The following is a 21,136-nucleotide window of genomic DNA, read 5'->3' on the forward strand; positions in this document are numbered from 1 at the left end:
AAAATGGATATGTGACCTAGATAGAAAAGGAAATATCATAAGAAAATTAGAACATGAAATATATTGCCTATCATACTTATAGATAAAAGAAGAATTTACAAATAAGCAAGAGCCAGAGAGCATTGTGACATGTAAGATGGAAAATTTTGATTACATTAAATTAAAATGTAAAATAAAACCAATGTATCCAAGATTAGAAGGAAAGTAGAAAATTGACGGGGGAGGGGATTCTTTATAGACAGTTTCTCAGATGAAGGTCTCACTTATCAAATATATAGAGAACTTTGTCAAATTTATAAGAATATGAGTCATTCTCTAATTAATAAATGGTCAGAAGATATGAGTAAGCAGTTTTTCAGTGAAGGAATCAATACTATATATAGTCATATGAAAAAATGCTCTAAACCATTATTGATTAGAGAAATGCAAATAAGGTCAACTTTGAGATATCATCTCACATCTATCAGATTGGCCAAAATTATAGAAGGGAAAAATGACAAATGTTAGAGGGGATATGAAAAAACTGGGACACTAACACACCACTGATGGAACTTTGAACTAATCCAACAATTTTGGAAAGCAATCTGAAATTATGCCCAAAGAGTTATAAAACTATATATACCTTTTGACCAGCAATAGCACTTTTAGGTCTCTTTCCCAAGGTGATCAGGGAAAAAGGAAAAGAACCTATATGTTCTAAAATATTCATCACAGCATGTTGTGGTGGCAACAAACTGTAAGTTGAGGGGATGCTCATCAATTGGAGAATGACTGAATAAATTGTGGTATATGATTGTGACAGACAGACAGATAGATAGATATAAATACAGATACAGATATAGATACATACATACACCCAGAGTGTTGTAAGAAATAATGAACTGGTTGATTTTAGAAAAAAAACATGAAAAGACTTGCATGAAATAATGAAATGAAATGAAATGAGGAGAACCAAGAGAACATTGTATGTAGTAACAGCAATATTGTTTAAAGAATAACTTTGAACAACCAAGTTACTTTCAGTATTATAAATACTCAAATCAAGTATAAAAGATCTATGAAGGAAAATGCTGTCTCCAGAGAACTGATAAATAAAAGTATGCATAGTATGGTTTTATATTTATTTATATATCTATGTTAAATGGCGGCCTTCTCTGCTGCAGGGTGGGGAGGGAGAGAGAGGAGACAGTCCAGAAATTAAAATGTAACAAAAATTAATTTTTAAAAGAGAGAACCAGAAATAATGGAACTCAATAAAACCCAATGTTTGACAAACCTAAAAATATAAATTTCTAAGGCAAAAATACCCTATTTGATAAAAAAAAAACTGCTGGACAACTGGAAAGTAATCTGGAAGAAACTGGGCTTAGAGTCAAATCTTATGTATGACCTTAATATTATAGATCATACTAAAAAAAATAAAAAGAAGCAGATCATATACCTTTCACATCTATGAGTAGAAAATATATTGTTAACAAAATATCAGATAGAGGCAATTACAAAAGACAAAATAGATAATGTTGATTTCATGAAACAAAATTGACATTTAAGAAGTGGTTGAAAAGGGGGAAAAAACTTTTGTATCAAATATCTCTGATAAGAACTTGATATCCAAAATAAATAGACCACTAACATATATATGAGTGTATACATAGGGATACATGTACAAATACATATACACATACACACACATATATAGCCAAAAACCATAATCCAATAGATAAGTAGTCAAAGGATATAAACAAACAATTCCCAAAAGAAGAATTACAAACTATCAACAATATGAAAGAATGCTTCAAATTACTAAGATAAACGTCAAACAAAACAACACTGAGGTTTCACTTCATACCCCAAAAACTGGCAAAGATGACAAAGGATAGGAAATGTTGGTGTTAGAGGGAGGAGTATAGGACGGTAGAGCTATGAATCAATACAACCATTTTGGAAAACAATTGATACTTTTACGATAAAGTGAACGAAATATCCATACTCTTTGACCCAGAGATTCCACTACTAGTCGGTCACTGAAAAGAAGAAAATCTCTATATATACCGAAATATTTATAATAGTATTTTTTGTAGTAGCAAATCAATTGGAGAAATGGCTAAACGAATCATGTCACAGTAGTATTATTGTACTGTAAAAAATGACAAAAATGATTAATTCAGAGAATCTGGGAAAGACATAAATTGATTCTGAAAGAAATAAGCAAAGCCAAGAAAATAATATCAACTATGACTATAACAATGCAATGGAAAGAACATGTTGTGAAATTACAAAGAACAAGCATGGCCCCAGAGAAAAGGTATGAGAGAACACCCTATCTCACTCTTGGGCAGAGGTGGGAGGCCCACAGGTGTGAAACATTGCATATATTTTTAGACCCTTTCCCTGTATTTGTTGGTTTTACTGGTTTTTTCCTCTTCTTTCTCTTTTTTTTTTAAATTTAAAAAATATTTTTTGCTATCTGGGATGACTCTCCAGCAGAGGAGCAGGAAAAAGGTACTGGGAGAAATATTAGTCATGTGTAAACAAAATATCCAACTTATTTTTTAAAGTTTTGTATAGATAAGAAACTGGGTGTGTAGGATGGGAGTTACTGCTGTTCTCGTGGTGACCTTTTCTCAGTGTCCGTAAGTCCTAAGACTCTTTCCATGCTTCTGGTACTTCTGTCCCTCACCACTGTTTTGTCTCCAGCATAGATCTCTATATTCACTTCATCTAATCTGGCTGCTTTTTTCATCTCAGTTTTCTTTAGTGTCATTTCTACCTTTTTCACATGTGCTCCCAGGGCTGTGATATTATGATTCAGTTTTATTGGTTCCTCTGAACTTGGTGGAGAAAACCATTTGCTATCATAATTTTTGAGAATTTCTCCTATATATAGTCCTTCCATTTTTATACTTGAATGCCCTTGAGACAATTTTACTTACCTGAACAAGTCATTGAATCCTGTCTACCTCAGTTTTCTCATTTATAAAATGAGCTAGAGAAGGAAATGGCAAACCACTCCAGGATCTTTGACAAGAAAATTCCAAATGGGGTCACAAAGAGTCAGACTGAACAGATTACCAAAGCTAATTCACAAATATTTCTTAAATGGGTACTACGCAGAAAGCACTTTACTAAGTACTAGTGAGAATATAAAATTTAGAGGACAATGTGTTGAAGAGCAAATCCTGAATATCTGTTTCATTATTTCGTTTCCATCCATAAATGTGATGAATTTCTGTAACTGAATTGAGCCACAAATAAAAAGCCAGCAGATAAATACACAGGCTCATCACCAACTTCTCTAAAGTCCTTTTGAGACATTTATCTAAGTAAGTATCTGAGGCAAGACTTGAACTGAGCTGTTCCTGACTCCAGGCCCACTGCTCTAAACACTTGTACCACAAACATATAAATTACTTTACTTTTAGTGAAAGTAAAGGAATAAGTGCATCAGTGGTTTGGGAAGTAGAGAGAATATGTTTGCAAAACCCTAAGCAAGATTCTAATTACAACCACAGAATGATGTCTTGGCTGAGAAGGAGAGCTGAATCCTAAAAGGAAAAGATTCTTGGAAAAGTAGTCCATATCAGGATCACTCAAACAATTATAAGCAAAATTCACTGCATTCACCGTCCCATATCATTCCTGCCTCAGGTGCTCACAACTGTCACTACTTCTTTCTTCCCAGACATGAAAAGTTGCTCACAGAGGAAAGATTTGTTTCATCCCCTTCACACTGAGCTGTGACCAATGATGTTTCTTCAGCTTTTGGTGGTTGTGGACCCCTCTGGCAGTCTGGTGACACTTATAGACTCCTCAAAATTACATTTTAAGTGCATAAAATAAAATACATAGGATTACAAAAGAAACCAAGTTAATTGAAATGTCATAAGAACAGTCATAAAAAAATTTTTTAAGAAAAAGTTTAAAAAATCCCAAATTAAGAGATCCTGACATAGAATGTGCCTCTCCGACACCTTGCATTTCTTTCTACCACAGGTATTTAAGAATTCACTAGACATTTAAGAATAAATTTGTACTAAAGTAATTTCAGGTAACAACTAGGTAAAAAGGGAGTCATGATATGTTGAGAGAGTTGTAGAATAGAATAGATCAAGAAGCCTGTGATATCTATTTAAAAAGTTGACCAAAAAAAACCATTCAAAGACAAAATCACTCAGATACTCAGTCACATTTGACTCTTCGTGACTCCATTTGGGGTTTTCTTGGCAAAGAGTTACCATTTCCTTCTCTACTTCATTTTGCAGATGAGGAAACTGGGGCAATCAGGGCTAAGAGACTTGCCCAGGGTCACACAGCTAGTAAGTGTCTGAGGCCAAATTTGAACTCAGGTCTTCCTGACTCTAGGCCCAGCACTCTATCTACTGTCCACTTAGGTGCCCTCAAATCACTTAGGGAGAAAAAAGGGGCAATACCTTGCCTCAGTTCCCTCAGTAAAAAGAACGGGTTAGTTCCTAAAGTTCCTTCCAATTCTAATACTCCACAATGCTATGTCTTCTATTTGCCTTATTTGACTTGAAGGAATCAATGTAACTTCAAAAAGGAGCTTGAGGATTAAGTTCTATAGTGGTGAAGGAGTAATCACAGAGACTTCAAAGGAGGAGATAAAGTAATCTGGTAGTGGGTCTACTTACCTCAAGTCTTTCCCTGTTCCTGCCCACCCTCCACTTAGCTGTCAAAGCACAGGTCTGACCATGTCGTGCCCCACCTCCCTATTCTATAACCTCTATTGGCTCCCTATTACTTCCAGGAATAATATAAAATTCTCTGTTTGGTGCTCAAACCCCAGCAACACATAGCCCCTGTCTTTCTAGTCTTTTTACACCTCATTCCTCTCTCTGTATCTGTAATCCAGTAACCTTGATTGTCCTCCTAGCTTCCAACTCTGAAATGCAATTAACTACTAAGTTATGTTGAATTGGTTTCCTAGGTGTTTAAAATTCAGGGCATAATAATTCATTTTAAAAAGAATATCACTGAGTTTTCTATAGATCCTGGGGTAGAAAGCGAAGTGGAGGAAGTAAAGGTGTGGAAGAGAATGCTGCAAAATCCATCGGCAGCCCCCCAAAAGTCTGGGCATCATTGGATTACACACAGAAACTGTAATCAACAGGTAACAATTATATCCATTCTAGACAGATTCCTGGCATTGGTTGTCCAAACTAGTTTCCAGGTAGGTTGAACATAATGGAAGGATGAATTTGAGGAGGCAACTGTATGGAGTAACTGGTGAGCTTTGGGGTGACAGATATAAGCCTTGAAATCCTAATCTGGAATTTTGGAAACCTGCTAAACTTGGGCAGCTCAGATATAGATAAATAGATTCAAATGACATTAATTCAATAGAACAATTTAATTCCATTTGGAAATAGCTGGCTCAATCTAATTCATTTAGGGGGAAATCTGTATGTTATTTGGAACTAAATCTAGCACCCCACCATGGGCATTCTTGCCTGTTTTTGTGGCTGCGTTCTTAAGGGGATTTATTCCAGGTCTTCTAAAATAAACAAAAGTTAGATATATGCTTGAGGTTGATGTGTGTTTAGACATAAGGGTGGGAGGAAACAAAAGGGTAGGGGCAGATCAAAGACTTGTAGACCACTAGAGGTGAGTCCTTTCATACATATCTGCTTTCCATTTCTTCTAATCTGAATTGGCAGGTCTGGACAAATTCTTGCCTTTTGGTGCTGCTTCCTTTTTGAAATCCTAAGAGATAAGAACCTCAGGACATTTGCTAACATTTTTTTTTAAATACACTGAATCTTAAAGGCACTTCAGCCCTCACAAGGAAAGTCATATTTCAGGGCCAATAAATCATCTAGATTATGATTTACAGAGGGGATCTGAAAAATCAATCAGCATAAATAATTAGGCCGTTATCCAGAAAGGAAATCGAACTAGTCATCTTTGACAAAGATTGCAGCTTAGCTGAAGAAGGCTAATAAATAAAGTTCAAATGATGCTAAACTTTTTTTAAAATAAATAAAGCCTTGCTTCATTGGCTCCATCTTCATTTTTCTCCTTCCACTTTCCGAAGGGAAGAATTAAGTTCTGCAGTGGAGAAGGAGTAATCACAGAGACTTCAAAGGAGAAGATGTGTCATTATATTCATTATTAAATGAGATTGTTCCCCATACTCACTGCAGAGATAATTATCAAGAAGCTAAGTAGTGACTTTTATTTTCTAAAATTGTCTGTGTTCACTAACTTTAAACATGGTTCAAGATTGACACCCAGTGGCCAAATATATTCCACCAAGTTTCCTTTCTCAGTGTGACTAGTCATTTTCTGATGCTTTCGTTATCTTCAATTCAATTCTACAAACAATTTTAATTGCCAACTTTATTCAAGACACTGTTCTAAACATTAAACATACAAAGAGGAAAAATGACAGTCCCTGATCTTAAGAAACTTGTATTCTCCTAGAGCAGGAGGAGAGATGGTAGGGATCAAGTAAGAGGACAGAGATAACACAAGCTAAGTAATGATAACTACAATGAAGATATCCAAAGTATATCAGAATATTTGAAGAGGAAAGAGAAAACTTTCATTTGAGTGGGATTAGGGAACCCAGAGAGACTGCATGGAGGATGTAGATTCTGAAATAAACCTCAAAATCTTGAAGGATGCAATTCTGAAAGGTAGAGGTGAGGAGAAAATATGTTCCAGCCTGGGGCTTAATCTGTGAAAATTCATGGAGATTTAATATTGAATATAATAGCCACTGGTCTTATTTGGTCATAATGTAGTCTGTGGAGCAGAGCGATGTGAAATAAGGCTGAAAAAAGTAGGTAAAAAATGTCCTTATGTAAATCTATGTAATCGTTATTCTTTGAACCTATACTCTACATTTAAAAAAAAAATAAGGCTAAATAAACAGAGGTGGCACAGTGGATAGAACACCAGGCCTGATTCAGAAAGACTTGAGTTGAAATCCAAACTCAGACACTTACTAGCTGTGTGACCCTGAGGAAGTCTCTTAACCCTGTTTGCCTCAGTATCCTCATCTGTAAAATGAACTGGAAGAGGAAATGACAAACTGCTCCAATATCTTTGCCAAGAAAACCCCAAGTGGGGTCAAGAAGAGTCGGACATGATTGAAATGACTAAACAACAATGACAAAGAGTGTTCCACAGGCTTTAATAGATATTTACCCATCTTTTTGAGGTATTTATTGAGCCTTAGAATGCAATTAGTTTCATAAGATCATATATTTAAAGCTGGAAGAAACTCTTGGGGTCAACCAGTCTCACCCCCTCATTTTAGGATGAGGTAACTAAGAACCAGAGAAGTTAAGCAATTTGCCCAAGATCACCCAAAGGAAGTCACAGAGACTGAATCTGAACCCAGCACCTCTTAGTTCCAAATTCAGGGCTCTTTTCCCCTACACAAAGCTGTTTTGATTATAATAGAATTTACCTATTAGCAGCAAACTTTGAGTAAAATTGCAATAAGATTTTAAATCCAATTAGATGTGACAGGGGGACTAGTCAATGAGGCCCAGTCCCTGAAGCATATGCATGTTCTCTGCATGATACATAGAGATAAAGATAGACATATGCATGTATGTTTGCATATATACATGTATATCCACATGAAAACTTGGAGAGCCTGCTTTCATAAATATGTGATGATGTGGAATCGAAGGGTCTTACTCCCAATTCAGAGCATGTTCAGTTATTCTATGATTTTTCCAGCTGGTTTACGGGATGATGATGAAAAGTTTTCTAATTGGATGTTGAGTCAGGTCTGTGTGATTTTCTTTTTCCTTCTTCTTTCTTTTCTTTTTTGTTTTAAGAGACTGATTCTCCCCATCTCAGCCAGACAAGAAGTACACTAGCCCACTACTGACTGACATAGAAGTTTTGACCTACTCCTTTTCCAACAAGGATAAGCTCTCCCATCTTTAGACAACCTAGCAGCCCTCTGATCCTGGGAGTTCTCCATCTGGGTGCCAGACTTAGAGTGGACACCGCAATCATTTTAGCCCTCCTACAATTCAGAACTCCTGAACTCAAGTGATTCACCAGCCTAGTAGCTGGGATTACAGGCATGAACCACCATGCCTGACTTCTCTGTGGATTTCAAGAGAGGAAGAAAAGCTACTGGGGCTTCTGGGTCAGAAAGGCAGCTCCTCTTTACTGTGACCACACTGTTCCGCTGTTTCTTTGGTGTTTGTGTTTACACTTTGCTAATCTTAGATGAATGTTGCTGTTGTCTGTCCTTCATCCTCAAAGAGGACCATGACATCAGGGAGGTGATACCATGATTTGCAAGTCAGTTGGATTTAAGTGAGGCAGGGCTGTGCAAAGTCACCAGTCTCACTGTCTCCTCTGGAGTCATCTGGGTTCAGTGACAAGATACAGATCATGATGACTGGAAATGGCCCAGAATGCAGTGGGAGGCCACGGACTTTTTGAGCTAAAATCTTTCCCAAGTCTCAGTTGGTTTGAGACAATGCTTATTCAACAGTTAAGCCTAGGTAAAAATGAGGCAAAGAATGGCCTCTTTTACTTAGTCAAAAAATAAAATAAAATAAAATAAATTTGGGAGGGGAAGACACTCAGGATTTCTGGCCAAAACAGAAACAATTGCTAATTACACTCACTCTAAGCCATGAGAATCCAAACAACGACCATGTGAGGCTTGGGCTGGGACTCACTGTTGGCCAATCAATGAGAATCAGAGTGATTTGGGTGTAAGAGGTGGTCCTTAAGAAAGAAATCTAGCCCCCAAATCCCAAGATACCTTACTAGGTTTCAGCAATCAGAATTTATATTCATTTGGGCAGAGCACCTGCAGGTAAAGGTATGACTGATTCCCTATGTGGACAGAGGAGACCAGATGAGCCAGGTCCCAAAAGGTTGGAAGATTTACTGTATATCCAGCAACTGGAGTCCATAACAAGGTCTGCCAGTATCAGTAGCAGCCAAACCTGAGGAGTAGCCAGCCTTGGGGAGTTACCTGCTTGAGCAGCCCACCAGTGAATCTACCTGGTCAACAGCACACCAGGTTCTAAAAGTAAGAGACTTAATTGTTCATTGACTATACTCTACTCAGAGATGAACTTGGTGGGATAATGGGTGTAGCAACCAAAGATTATGGTGATAGATAAAAATGTGCTCCTACTTTCAGATATTTCTATACTTTAGGTCCTACTATATTTTCTCAGCAAATATCCCTTTGAAAAAGGTAATTGATGATAACTGGTTATCAAGGATATTAAAGAAATAACTGGATGAATGATAAACCAGTGAGATGATGTGGAAGAGGTTATAACTGGGTGGATGATAATGAGAGAACACATTGGGTCAGGGCTACAGAGCAACAATATTAGAGAAAATACTCCAAAGCACTAAGATTACCCCTGGAATCCTGTGGGTAAGAAGTAGCCATGCTCTAGGGACCCAGGCTATAAATGCAAGTCAGGGTAGGAAGAATACTTACAGAGTATGTGCTAATGTGAGACCTCTTCTGGGACAAATATTGGGCCCTTCATATTTGTGGGGGCACATGAAAGAGATTCTGTACAAGGAACTTTTTTCCAATTTACCCATTTCTCCTCAAATTTTCAGTATTTCCTCTTTAGCGCTTATTTTTAGGTTTATTTGTTGAATTTCCAATTTTTAAATATATATTCAGTTCATTAATCCTCTCCTTTCCAGTTTTGTTAATGTATGCTTTTAGGAATATAATCTTTTCCCTGATGCTTTAGTTGCATCCCAGAAATTTTGGTATGCTGTTTCATCATTATCATTTTCAGTTATTGTTTGCAGGATTTATATTCTTTGAGCCACTCATTATTCCAGATTATTTCACTATTTCAGATTTTGTTAAGACTCCATTTCAGTATCTTTTGATTTTGCTCCCTGAATAGATTTCTATTTTTTTTTTTGTATTATGATCTGTAAAATACATGTTCACTATTTCTGTCTTTTTAAGTTCGTTTTTTGCAATATTTCAGCTCAAAAATAAGACTTTCTTATAACAATGCAAAGTATTGCAACAAATCTCTTAACCTGAGTCCCATTTTCCTCATCTGTAACATGAAGATAAATATATAGTACTTTTATCATAAGGTCTTGTGATTCAAATGTATATAAAGCATTTTTCAAAAATCAAAGTGCTATAAAAATATGTTACAATTATTGATGTTTCTAATAATCTCAAAAAAAAAGACCCTTATCACCAGGGTCCCTTCCAATTCCATAATTTATGTATCTAACACCATGAAAGGGTTTTTGTAAGTAATTACTGTTCTCCAACCAAATCAAAATATAGTAAAGTAGGAGCAAGCATTCAAGTTGCGTTGGTAGGCCACATAATCAGAAATCTATCATAGATGAGGCAGCCAGGTGACATAGTGGGTAGAATGTTGGATTCAGAAAGACCTGAGTTCAAATCTTACCTCAGACACTTATTTATGTGACCCTGGGCAAGTCTTTTAGACCTCTCCCTTCGTCTGTTTTATCTGTAAAAGTGGGGATAATAATAGCACCTACCTCACAAGAGTGTTATAAGGATCCAAGGAGATGCTATACACCCACACCCACCTACACACACGCGCACACACACACAGTATATATGCATATATGCACACATACCACTTTGCAAAATTTAAAGTGATATATAAATAATAGCTGTAATTATTACTATCATTATTATTATTAAAGGCTTGCACTGAGCCTTAGAAGTCATCTAACCCAATCCTTCATTTTGCAAATGAGGAAACTGAAGATAAGAGAGGCTAAATGATCTGCCCAATGTTACACAGACAGCAAGCAATAGATCTGGGTTTTGAACCTAGATACTCTGTTTTCAAGAGCTTTTTCCACTGCATCAGGTTGCCTCCACTATTAGGCATCTTTAAAAGCTTGCCAGTATGACACCTACCAGCATTCAGTTATATAACAGTAGAACCAGCCAAGTATTTACACTCTAGTAGTTCATGTATACCAGTTAAATACATTGAAAATCCAAGGATCAAGTGGACCATATTTGGTTCAAGGGCACCATTTTGAACAGCTATCTGGTTACTAAAGCCTTCAGGGACCATAATATAGATAATATATTGTTATAACAATGCACTATCTCTGTTGACAACTATTTCATATGCTCACAAAATTTTTTCACTTTATACAAGTATAAAAACATAATGAAAAGTCAAATAATTGAATATGTATGTATAAGATGGGAGCATGGGAAATAGCAGTTATAATAGCAAGGTATGAGCTGGTAGCTAGAATTATACAAAAGAAGTTTGCTTTCTTTCATGGACTTATTGGCAGATGACAAGTCTTCATACCACAAATATAGTCTTCAAAATATACTTTTAGAACTCAAATGATAAATTGTGACTTACTGGAACACATGGCCTCAGATGAACTGTTGCCCAATCACCAAGATATAACATTGATTCATAAAAGTTAAGAAAAGTATTTAATTTTAAAAATACATTGCAAAGAAACAGTTTCACTGATAAAAGGTAAGATGAGACAGACTGACGTGTACATGCACACAAACACACACACACAAACATACTCTTTCAGATGAATTACTGAGAAGACCTTTTTGAGGATAAAGAAATGACTGTGGAGCAACTGATCCCTATGCTCATATCCAAGTGACAGTCTATTTGTTTAATTTTAGAGGTTATAACTGACAGGGTAGTAAATTTTTAAAAAACAGGATTGAAATTATGGGAAGATTAAATAAAAACTGTTGAGTTTATACCTGACCAAAAAGTAGATTTTTACTTAATAAAGGGTTAACAAGTCACTCACTGACCACTAGGAGGCTCTGATGTGAAGCATTGGAAGTGGTTAAGCCAGAAGAAACAGTTAATAAACCAGCCAAAACAGTTTGAAAAAGCCAACTGGAGAATCAACTGACAGAAAGATTTTAGTTTCTGTGCTGGGAGCCTGATGATTGGAAAAGAGGCAATGCTTTGCAAATTAGCTGCAGAAAAGGCTGTGACACTTGCCGGGAATCTCATTAGCAGGTAGATCAACCTTAATACAGTTTGAACTATTGCCCTCCAGCACCAGTTTTAGCTTGAGATGGGTAAAATCTCTCAGAGGTGGTTGCTCTCCCATCTCTGGCTAAAGAGGAAGAAATAAAAGGGATAAGAAAGGATTTGCAGCTGCTTTTCTGTGAGAAAATGCTAAGAGATAATTTAAAAAGCAGAACTCTGTTGAGTAAAGAGTTGGCTGGGTTTGTCTTCCTTACTCAAAAATCCATCCTGAGAGACTTTGCAGTTATATAGTTTAAGGGAGCTGTTTGCTGACTTTCTCAGTGACCTATCAAGGGTGACTGTGAATTAAAAGAGTTTGCTACTGCTTTATCTGTTCAAGGGCTGAAGAGAAGTGAATTTGTCCATCAACGGAACAATAAGAATCAGAAGAGGAACAGATAGAAGAAAAGCAACTTCAAGTGATATAAATTGCTTCTGAAGTGATAAAAGACATCAAAGTCTATAGCCCAGAGTTGTGAGTAGCTCCAAACATGTGGATCTCCCCACTCATGTGCCTCCCTACTAGATTTCTATAAGTACACATACACCGTCCCCCAGGGACATGGCATGTATTGGTGTGAGAGCATAAATTAACTTTATGGGTGGATTGTGATATGTTGTTGACTATTACTGCATTTGCTTTAGATTGAATAATTATAATATTATGATAATTTTTGCTTTTGCCTTATTGTTCAATAAATGTTTTTATGTTTAAAAGCTAATGGTGTCATGGTGACTGACCTTATATAATAATAATAGTCATGCTAATGTGGAAATATGTTTACATGATTGTACATGTTTATAACCTATATCAGACTCCTTGCCATCTTAAATAGGGAGGTTGTGAGGGAGAGACAAAAAAATTGAAACTCAAAATCTTATTAGAAATGAATGTTGGGGGTGGAGCCAAGATGGCGGAGTAGAAAGACACACATACGCTAGCTCCAAACCCACAGCCCATAAAATATCTGTAAAAAAGAACTCCCAACAAATTCTGGAGCAGCAGAAGCCACAGAACAATGGAGTGGACGAGATTTCTGTTCCAGAGGGACCTGAAAACCTCTCGCAAAAGGTCCTTCGTGCTGCAGACCCAGAGCCGAGCCCAGCCCTGCCTTGGCCATGCAGCACCAAGAGGAGCAGATCCAAGCAGGCTTCAGGGACAGAATCTCCAGCAGGCTGCACGGGTCCCTCCACCCACGGGCCCCAAAGGTTGGTGAGAGGGTCTTCTCGGTTTGCCGAGAGAGGAGTGGGGTGCCCCCATAACTCAGGCCCCCTCAGGAGGCAGCAGCAGAGGCAGGAGCAGACCAGGGCTCCCCAAGCAGGCAGGAACCCACATCCATTGTTGAAGGTCTCTGCATAAACCCCTTGAGGGAACTGAGCCTGAGAGGTGGCCCTGCCCCTACCTGAGCACCTGAAATTGATCTTACACTGAATAGCAGCCCTGCCCCCACCCAAAGCCCTGAGGCTGGGAAGCAGCATTTGAATCTCAGACCCCAAGCACTCTCTGGGCGGATCTGGAGGTGAAGTGGGTGTGAAGAGAATATTCAGAAGTCAAGTCACTGGCTGGGAAAATGCCCAGAAAAGGGAAAAAAAATAAGACCATAGAAGGTTACTTTCTTGGTGAACAGGTATTTCCTCCCTTCCTTTCTGATGAGGAAGAACAATGCTTACCATCAGGCAAAGACACCGAAGTCAAGGCTTCTGTATCCCAGCCCATTCAATGGGCTCAGGCCATGGAAGAGCTCAAAAAGGATTTTGAAAATCAAGTTAGAGAGGTGAAGGAAAAACTGGGAAGAGAAATGAGAGACATGTAAGCAAAGCATGAAAAACAAGTAAACACCTTGCTAAAGGAGACCCAAAAAAATGCTGAAGAAAATAACACCCTGAAAAACAGGCTAACTCAATTGGCAAAAGAGGTTCAAAAAGCCAATGAGGAGAAGAATGTTTTCAAAAGCAGAATTAGCCAAATGGAAAAGGAGGTTCAAAAGCTCACTGAAGAAAATAGTTCTTTCAAAATTAGAATGGAACAGATGGAGGCTAATGACTTTATGAGAAACCAAGAAATCACAAACAAAACCAAAAGAATGAAAAAATAGAAGATAATGTGAAATATCTCATTGGAAAAACAACTGACCTGGAAAATAGATCCAGGAGAGACAATTTAAAAATTATGGGACTACCTGAAAGCCATGATCAAAAAAAGAGCCTAGACATCATCTTTCATGAAATTATCAAGGAAAACTGCCCTGATATTCTAGAACCAGAGGGCAAAATAAGTATTCAAGGAATCCACAGATCACTGCCCGAAAGAGATCCAAAGAGAGAAACTCCTAGGAACATTGTGGCCAAATTCCAGAGTTCCCAAATCAAGGAGAAAATATTGCAAGCAGCTAGAAAGAAACAATTCAAGTATTGTGGAAATACAATCAGAATAACACAAGATCTAGCAGCTTCTGCATTAAGGGATCGAAGAGTGTGGAATAGGATATTTCAGAAGTCAAAGGAACTAGGACTAAAACCAAGAATCACCTACCCAGCAAAACTGAGTATAATACTTCAGGGGAAAAATTAGTCTTTCAATGAAATAGAGGACTTTCAAGCATTCTTGATGAAAAGACCAGAGCTAAAAAGAAAATTTGACTTTCAAACACAAGAATGAAGAGAAGCATGAAAAGATAAATAGCAAAGAGAAGTCATAAGGGACTTTCAAAAGTTGAACTGTTTACATTCTTACATGGAAAGACAATATTTGTAACTCTTGAAACTATTCAGTATCTGGGTACTGGGTGGGATTACACACACACACATGCACATGCACATGCACACACACATAGAGACAGAGTGCACAGAATGAATTGAAGAGGATGGGATCATATCTTTAAAAAATGAAATCAAGCAGTGAGAGAGAAATATATTGGGAGGAGAAAGGGAGAAATGGAATGGAGCAAATTATCTCTCATAAAAGAGGCAAGCAAAAGACTTTTCAGTGGAGGGAAAAACAGGGGAGGTGGGAGAAAAACATGAAGTTTACTCTCATCACATTCCACTAAAGGAAGGAATAAAATGCACACTCATTTTGGTATGAAAACCTATCTTACAATACAGGAAAGTGGGGGAGAAGGGGATAAGCAGGGTGGGGGGGATGATGGAAGGGAGGGCATGGGGAGGAGGGAGCAATTTGAGGTCGACACTCATGGGGAGGGACAGGATCAAAAGAAAGAATAGAAGTAATGGGGGACAGGGTAGGATGGAGGGAAATATAGTTAGTCTTATACAACACGACTATTATGGAAGTCATTTGCAAAACTACACAGATTTGGCCTGTATTGAATTGCTTGCCTTCCAAAGGGAAGGGGTGGGGAGGGAGGGAGGAAAAGAAGTTGGAACTCAAAGTTTTAGGAACAACTGTCAAGTACTGTTCTTGCCACTAGCAAATAAGAAATACAGATAAAGGGGTATAGAAAGTTATCTGGCCCTACAGGACAAAAGAGAAGATGGAGACAAGGGCAGAGAGGGATGATAGAAGAGAGAGCAGATTGGTGATAGGGGAAATTAGAATGCTTGGTGTTTTGGGGTGGGGGGAGGGGACAAAAGGGGAGAAAATTTGGAACCCAAAATTTTGTGAAAATGAATGTTAAAAGTTAAATAAATAAATAAACATGGGGAAAAAAAGAAATCAATGTTGAAAACTATCCTTACATGTAATCAGAAAAAATAAAATACTATTTACCAAATAATAATAGTTAGCATTTATATAATGCTCTAAGGTTTGCAATGACATTACAAAATATCTCATTTAACGTAATACAGAGTAATAGCAATATTGTACAATGATCAACTGTGAAAAGTTTAGCTACTCTGATCAATACAGTGATCCACAACATTTTCAAAGGACTCATGATGAAAAGGGTCTTCTACCTGCAGAGAGAGAACTGATGAACTCTGGATGCAGATTGGAGCATATTTTTTACTTTCTTTATTTTTTATGCTTTTTTGCAACATGGATGTGTACGTAGGGTGAATTTTAGTGTAAGTAAGGTGGATTTTAGTGTGTGTAAAGTGAATTTTTGTTATTCTTGCTCAGAGTTCAGTTTCCCAGGATCCTTAGCCATAACAATCAACATTCCCAAGTACTAGATATGAGTTCCCACAGTTATGGTTCAAAACATCTCCACCATGCTTGGGCAGAGTTATAGAATGGTAAATAATATCAACATCCACTGTGCCTGTGCAGTGAGATACAGGGATGAGATGATGTAAATTTGTGAGGCTATTGCTGGCAATATGCCTTCTTTGCCTGTTGGTCTATAAAACAGGTGGTCACTAGACAGTGAATGGGGAACCCTTAAGGTTGAATGCACAAATGCTGTGTGCCTCAACTGGCCCCCATTGAGGCTTGGGGGGAACCCTTAGGGTTGAGTGCACAAACTGGAATGTTGTGCGTGCCTTGATCCCCCCCATCAAGGTTTGGGGGGAAATCTATGTTTGCCTCAACTGGCACCCGTAGAGGTTTGAGGGGATTTAGGGGAAGCACATGCTGTGCCTGTCTCGATTGACCCTTTTGAGATGTAGGGATAGTTGCCCTCCCCTTTCTCACTGGCCCCTGTTAGAAGGGTGATTAGGAACTGCTAGAGGAGTTTGGGATCTCATTATCAGCAAGCTCATCTGAGAAAGCTAGACTAGAATAAAGTAAGATTATTAACCCCTTTTTAGTGTCTTTCCTTTCTGACCAAATCAAGAGTGAATTTGTGCTAGCAGCCCTCTTGTGTGCTGTGTTTATCTGTCTTACAGGATAATATGAAAACATATTTTGCATGACTTTCACATGTATAATGGGTATAATATTGCTTGCCTTCTCAATGGATGGGAGAGAGGCTAAAGTGAGAGAGAATTTCAAACTCAAAATTTTAAAATGAATATTAAATTTTTAAATGAAAAAATCTCATACAACAACCCTAAGAAGTAGGTTATTATTTCCATTTTATAGGGAGATATGTTAACTGACCTGCCCAGAGTCACACAGCTAGTAAGTGCCTGAAACCATACTTGAACACAGATCTTCCTAATTCCAAGTTCAGTACTCTGTACTCACTGGAAGAAGCTCAGGGATTTCAGCTGAGTAATAAGAGTGTATACCTTGAATGATAGGACCCTTGGACTCTATGAGAGCTTGAGTTGTAGCTGTGGTCTTTGGGAACCTCAGATCTTCCATATGAGAGCGGATTGGGGTGAGCCAACACAAAGAGTAGCAGTAGCCATCAGTGCCCTATTAAGGGTGATTGTACATTAAAAGAGCATGCCCTACACTCAAAATCTCCAAGCTACAGATAATTAAAAGCTTTCAAATTATAGAGACATAGTGGGGGGAAAAAACAAAAGCATTTGAAAACAGGATGAAATATATATTGGTCCCATCATTTGCCTGTGCAATAATCTGCATAACATTAAATGTAAAATGAAAATAAATTTTGCCAAATAAGATAAGAAGAATTGATAATAACTTAATAAATTGATAATAACTCAATTAGTTCATTCTGACCAATCTTCAAGGTCACTATGATTCAGTCAGAGGCAGCATTGTGTAATGGGTAGAGTTTTGGACTTCACATCATACCTTAGACTCAAACAAGTTGAGTGATCATAGACAAGTAATTTAGCCTCTCAGAGCTTCAGTTTCCTGACCTAGAAAATGGAATAAGGATATACCACCTACCTGATAGGGATTTTCTGAGGAAAGTGAGCCTATAACAACAGTTAAAACACAAAGCAGTAAGTTGTCCTCCCTATTCCATGTACAACCTGTCCTCTGATCTGGTGTTGACAGAACAAGGTCACATGAATCTCCATCCAGTCTTCTTTCCCTATCTATATTTGCTTCCTGCTAACCAGATGTATTTCACCTTTTAGTTTTTTGAATACTGACATGATATGTTAATATCAAAATTTCAAGAGGTAAGTATGTTCTCCTGCCAAAGTAGCAGGCTCTAACATGAGAAAGAAAAATGCCTTTAGCAAAGTATCATACTTTTCCAATTGTCAAGTAATGTTCTTCTCAGTCTTGAAAAAGTCAGGTAAAGGCTCTGCATTTTACTGTTTTAAGGAAACCAAAACGTAGATTTCAAATTCCTTATTCTGATGAAAGTTTACATTGTCTATTAAGGGAGTGATCATGTTCCTGGTTGGAAGCAGGGTATAGGTCCCCTCTGTCACAAGCTCCGCCTGATTCTTTTCAGTCTTGCTCCCAAATTAATCTGAATGGCAACCAAAGATATAGTGAGGAAGGAGCAGTTTGGGAGAATTCTCTTCACCTGGGTCTACCCTGATTCTTTGCAGTTTTCCCAAGTGAGAACCCCAGATGACCTGAAGTGGACTCAGACTAGTTAACCAGAGATATTAAAAAGAATCTCTGAGTGTAACTCAGAGAGAATTTAGACTAAGCCTGGAATTCCAGGTGACAACAAAAGAAATTCAAAGGACAAACTTTGAAATCCCACAACACTTCTAGAGTTTTCATCAAGGTGCAATTAAATGACATTTATATCACAAAAGAACTATGTGTATATAGTTCCTGAAGCTATCAAGCTAATCCCACCACCACATGGGGTGTGGGGGAGGGCAAGGTAGAGAGTCACATCACAGCAGAAGACCTGCAGATAGTAGCAGATAGCAGCAACTGGGTGAAGGAGCTGTCCTGCAGGAATAAACAGCAGAAGATGACATTAATTTGGCATAATAAGGACTTTAATACATGCTTGTTTTCTGATTTGGCTGAAAGAAACAATATGATGATATCACCAGAAGAAATGGGTGAGTCTTTGGCTTTAGAGATATGAGTTCTTTTGTCAAGAATGTTCCTGACCCTTTGTGTGTTCTTCTGGTTACAGATGTTCCTAATGTGTATTCTTTGGTGGGGTGTGCATCCCTTTGTGTGTGAAAGATATTTTTATTATTACTGATTTTGTTATGCTATTTTATTAAATTTTGTGTTGTTGTTTTTAGTGTGTTTAATGTGTTTTTTAATTATTTGGTCAGTCTAGTAAAGGTGAATACATAAATGAGAGCTGGAGTGAGTAGATGCTAACCCAGAAAATTCCTTGGACTTTGAGTAGCTTTCTGTGACCTCACATGTGAGAGAAGACCCAGGTGCTTTATCTATGATAACAATTCACCTAACTCCCAGTGATCCATTTTTACAGTGGCATACTATTTCCCTAAAAAAAAAAATTGTTCAATGGACTGACCAAGGATATTAAATTCTCATTAAAATTATATTCTCTTCTGAATTCAGAACAGATTCAGAAAATTCAAATAATATGATTATCATATCTATTCTTAGAAATAGAAATGGTAATCCCAGATTATTAAAAAATTATATTCAGCCACTCATTTTGACTTCTTATCACTAAACCTTTTTAGCAGTTACTACCAAATCATTTACTGATTTCAGTAAATTACTGATTTCAGTATTTTTTCCTTCTATCCCTTATACACCTTCTTTCACTAAAATTTTAACATCTTGATTTTACATGAGTTTAGTTGGAAAATTTTATTTGGAAAACTTTCCTTGACAGTTATAGCATTTAATGTAGTTGTAGAATCTAGGTCATAATATCTTTGAAGACAGAGATGAACGTAATAGATAGTTTTTTCATGGCCCTCACAGAGTATACTTAACACAATGCCTCAGACAGGTATTGAGGAAGTGTGACTAATCTATCAATTCCAGTCACTCCTTTGTGGTACCTCATGCTTCCTACTTCTTGAGATGAAGTGTTGTATAGTCTTAAGTCAAAGGACTCAGGTTCAAGTCTTCCTTTATACAGACTTATGTCTGTATGACCATGATTATCCTCTCAGAACCTCAGTTTCTTCAGCTGTTAAAATGCAAATAAATGAAAATAAATCACCACACACTTCACAAGGATACACAAAGTACTCTGGAAGCTTTAAAATGCAGATAAATGTGAGTAATTATGTGGATGCAACTATATTCCTACTTGCTAAAAACAAAAACCCCAAACTAACATTTCATTTTTAATGCATTTTATGAGTATATTTTAACAGGAGATGAAAGAGTAATTGTCCAGGTGTTGATGTAACTAAATATTAATTCTCAGATGTGAAAGTAGATTTTAAGCAATTCTCTTTCAAAATACTCTTTTACAAACAGACAACTAGGTCACTCAAACAAACCCTTCATTTTGACTTTACAAAACTAACCACATGGTGCCTCGAGGTTAATAATTACTGCTATTGTTAAATATACCATTGGCAGATGGTGGGAGGAGGAATCAAGATCATCAAAGCACAAGTGTTTTGCAGTTTCATCTTTTGAACAATAGAACAAAAGAGTGATTCTTATGTTAGGAAATTTGCTTTTAAGTACATTCACTGTACAAACGGGAAAGTAGTTTGAAGAAAGTTAGGCAGAGAATTATAGCTTTCAACAACACCCACTTTTAAAACTACTATATCTGTCCTTAAAATAATTAAGACAATTGCTTTTTCTCCAGGGTTGGACGGATTTACAAGTGAATTCTATCAAACATTTAAAGAACAGTTAATTCCAATACTATATAGACTATTGGGAAAATTGGGAAAGAAGAAGTCCTCCCAAATTCTTTTTATGATACAAATATGGTTCTGATACCTAAACCAGGAAGATTCAAACCAGAGAAAGAAAATTATAGACCAATTTCTCTCATGAATATAGATGCAAAAATTTTAAATAAGATTTTAGCAAAAGGAATACAGTAACCTATGATGAGAATAATACATTATGATCAGGTAGGATTCATACCAGGAATGCAGGGCTGGTTCAATATTAGGAAAACTATTAGCATTATTGATCATATCAACAACAAACCTAACAGAAACTACATGATTATCTCAACAGATGCAGAAAAAGCTTTTGACAAAATACAACACCCATTCCTATTAAAAACACTGGAGAGCATAGGAATAAATGGAACTTCCCATAAATTAATAAGCAGTATCTACCTAAAACCTTCAGGAAGCATTATATGCAATGGAGATAAGCAAGATGCATTTCCAATAAGATCAGGGGTGAAACAAGGATGTCCATTATCACCACTATTATTCAGTTT

This window comes from Notamacropus eugenii, chromosome 5, assembly GCF_028372415.1.
Source record: "Notamacropus eugenii isolate mMacEug1 chromosome 5, mMacEug1.pri_v2, whole genome shotgun sequence".
Lineage (NCBI taxonomy): Eukaryota > Metazoa > Chordata > Mammalia > Diprotodontia > Macropodidae > Notamacropus > Notamacropus eugenii.